Source organism: Hippocampus zosterae, chromosome 13 (assembly GCF_025434085.1).
Source record: "Hippocampus zosterae strain Florida chromosome 13, ASM2543408v3, whole genome shotgun sequence".
NCBI classification, from domain to species: domain Eukaryota; kingdom Metazoa; phylum Chordata; class Actinopteri; order Syngnathiformes; family Syngnathidae; genus Hippocampus; species Hippocampus zosterae.
Window position 1 is genome coordinate 12,999,577 of NC_067463.1, and position 4,164 is coordinate 13,003,740.

Genomic DNA, 4,164 nt, shown 5'->3' on the forward strand with positions numbered 1-4,164 from the left:
GACAGACACTGGCATGGAAGAACATGTGCATGCATGTAGTGACATACATGCCTCTGTTGTTCCTTCACACGCTACAATGGCCCGCTTTCAAATTGTTGAATTAAGGGATTTAGTGATTTACAGTCTCTTTGTTTTCCTCTCAGAAATAGCTCTGCATACAGCAGCTGACAGGTGAGAAAACAGCTCTTCCCTCTCCACGCAGTTTACTTATCCTAATATTTTCATTAGTCTGTTAGACAAAGAAAATCTTGCTAACTTTGCATTCAATCATTGGGGTCCCATTCCATCCTACCAATAATAATACAGGTACATAATTTCTAACCTGCATAGGATGTGGAAAATAATTTGGAGAACTGCTAATTATTTCAACCAAAATTAACTTGGAGGGGGCATGGTGGTCGACTGGTTAGCACACCCGCTTCAGATTGCAGTGGTCCAGGGTTAGATTCCAGTCCTTCCTGTGTGGAATTTGCATGTTTTCCCCGTGACTGTGTGGGTTTTCTCCGGGTATTCCGGTTTCCTCCCATTTTCTTAAGACATGCACGGTAGAGCCACTCTAAATGATATATTCCCCTGTCAATCCAAAGACATTCTTGACTCATTTTATGAACTCAGCTAATGGAGATAAGAGCATATGCAGAGCCCCGGCGCCGATATTTGATTGATACATGCTAGGAGAATTTGGTTTTCAAACAAATGGTCTTTGTGTGTTATTGCAACTTTTAAAAAATGATTTAATCATTTTTCTTTCTTTTTTCTCAGTGCATGCAAACACCCCAACTAACAATCCTCAACAATCTCCCTTGTGTCTAATCTCAAGCATCTGTTTGGAGCATCGTGTGCTACTTTGTGCCCCTTCCCCTTTAATTTGATTGGCTACCAGCCGAGCCTGTTGCATAAGTCTCTCCTGGTATTTCTTTTCAGCACTGCCTGCAGGTATTTCTGAAAGCTCTTCCTCAAACAAGATCAGTTCTGAATGTAAAGGGAATATACACAGCCACAGACAGGGCTTTGTTTCAATTTCTTGAAGCACAAAAACAGAGGAAAGTAAAAGAAAAGAAGAATAGAGGTCTTTGGAGACGTTAGCTTGATGTGCCTCATCTCTATTGGGCAGGAAAGGTTCAATCCCGAGATAGGGTATGCCATATCAAAATAAAGGTGGATTGAGCTCAACCTGTTCTCTTAAACTCACACAGACATCTTTCACAAATATTACACAAATATAAACTTGATCTTTGTTCCCTTGCACGCCTCCATACATTTGCAGTGCTTTTTGCACAACAGAATTATACTCACATGGATACACAGATACACATCCACCCACCCACAACGATTATGTCAAAAAAAGAAAAAAAGAGAAATCGTGTACTGAGTACCGTATGTCTTATATTCAATATACAACATAGCACTCATCCTCTCGAAGGTTGGGGCAATTGTTATAAATAAAAAAATCATGCGTGCACACACACACACACGCACACACACAGACAAACAAACACACATACACCAAATCTTCAGTTTCGATCCCACTGCTTTCTAGTAAATCCTAAATAAACTCTTCCCGGAACATCGACAAATGCAATTTTAAGATTAGCAGAAAGCACATGCAAATGGAACACAACCTGGGGAACCGATCCAGTAGGACAATGTGTAACTGATAGGCTGTGAGCGTACAGATGTGTGGTGGTTTGTTCAATCCTAGTGGTATAGTCAGTAAATAGAAAAGAGGAGGTGATTCACTGGAGATGGTCATTTCCAAAATTTGGCCGATTCGTCATTCTTTCCACTGTTATGCAGATGACTGCCAGATCTATGTCCCACTGAGCAAGAAAGACACCTTCTCATTAAGGCCACTCCTATCCTGTCTGGAAGAAATCAAAACCTGGATGGCACAAAATTTCTTGAAGTTCAACGAAAAGAAGACAGAGGTGATATTGTTTGGCCCCAGTGGACCTTGTACATTCCATCCTGTAGACTTGGGCCCCCTATCTCCTTATCTGAAATCAACGGTCTCAAACTTGGGACTTAAACTGGACAGTGATTTCAAACTCGATCGGCAAATTGGTGCCGTTGTTAAATCCAGCTTCTTTCACCTTAGACAGCTGGCCAAAATAAAACCTTTCCTCTCACATGAACACTTTGAGACAGTAATTCATGCCTTTGTCACATCCCGGCTCGATTACTGCAACGCCCTGTACTTTGGAGTCAGCCAGTCCTCCATCAAGCGCCTTCAGCTGGTACAGAATGCCGCTGCTCGCCTCTTGACTGGTACTCGTAAGAGGGAGCATATAACTCCTACTTTGGCATCCCTTCACTGGCTCCCCATTCATTTTAGAATTATTTTTAAGATCCTCCTCTTTGTTTTCAAATCTCTGAATAATCTCGCGCCACCTTACCTCTCTGAGCTCATACGCCCCTACACCCCTGCCCGGCGCCTCAGGTCTGTGGACCAGTCTTTGCTAGACGTACCAAGAACTAAACTGAGGCTCAGAGGGGATCGAGCCTTTTCTGTTGCTGGTCCATCTCTCTGGAATGACCTCCCACTGAACATTCGGCAAGCCTCCTCGCTGCCCATCTTTAAATCCCTCCTCAAAACTCACTTGTATTCTTTGGCGTTTGACTCAGCATGACTTAGATTTGCTATTGGTTTTACTGCTTGGTGCTTTCTACCGCCTTATTACTTATTACTTATTACTGATTCGTCTTACTGTTTATTGTATATGTTATATGTATATGTACAGCACTTTGTATGCAGCGATGGCTGTTTGAAAGTGCTCTATAAATACTGTTGACTTGACTTGACTTGACTTGACTTGATTCTTCATCTGTCAGCGGCCTGGGAACCCGTCTGTCATCGTTAGTACATCATTTTATCTACTCTTGGCCTGCACTTATTTTTTAAATGTATGATATACTTATTGGATGTTCTCCGAAACTGCCATGTTGGACATTAAAAGTAATCTCCGATGACTACTGCGGTCTGGCATACCAGTACTGCATTTGGGTTCTACACACACTCATGATCGAAACAAGTGTTCAGTGGCAGGCACTGAGTAAATTAAATGTATTGCAAACGCCTTTTTAGGTGTTGAGGCGAAATGAGGGTATCTTTCTATATGCGATCGATGTTTATGCCCTTTCATTCATTTTTTTAAAATTTTGGCTCATATTCTCAAACACAAGCTGAACAAAGCTCACCTTTATTTTATGGGGCCTGAGGTCTGCAAACAAGTTTCTCAAAGTGGACGAATTCTTGAATGTTCCCGTCGAGACCTCAAATTCTCGGCTAAGTGTGAAATCACTCGATTTACACCATCTCATGGTCTGCGATTCAACCAACTGTCTGCAAACTAATTTTGACCGAGCTCAAATAGGGCAGCATACTTGTATGTCCATCAGTATGCATCTTTTTACAGAGATAAATACTGTAGATATAGAGATAAATCTATATCGAACTATTTCTCTCTATATATAGATATAGTAGAAAAGCATTAGAATGGTTTTAACATTAAGTTAGGTTGCTCTGCTCCCTTTCCACTTCAATTTTCAAAAACTATGTTTCAGCATTAATATAATACTGAGCACCTGAGAAAGACGACTGAATCGAAGCCTCCTTTTCTCCATAATTAGTCTCAATGTTGGTCTGCACCATTACAAAAGCTTTTTATGCAGACATGGCATATTAATTTTTTGCTGAGCCTTTCCAACGTTAACTTTAATTGGAGGGGAGGATGCCAGTTGTCAGCTTGAGTACTAATGTGCTAATTAGTCTTCTTGTCCACCTCTTGTGTCTCGATATCAGCGGTACAAAAGTCTCAGATGTTCAACAGAGCTGAATAAATACATGTTTAGAAATACACTGAACAATCAAAAGAGGATAAGGAACGGTGCAGTGCGCACACATATTTCTATAATGATGTATGTAGTTTGTTTCATCTCAAAGGACTCCCAGTGTGCGTGAGTGTTCACGGGTTCAGATAGATGTGCGTCTCCTTCCTTTTGAGGCAGCCATCCTCCCTGTCGGGGGAATTTGTCGGAACACGGACGCCATATGGTATAGACGCTGATTAATTCTTACCTGGCGTGGGCCAAAACACATGCATGCATGCATACACGCACATAAATCAAACACATAGCCTTACCCATCTTATAAAGAAAAGTACG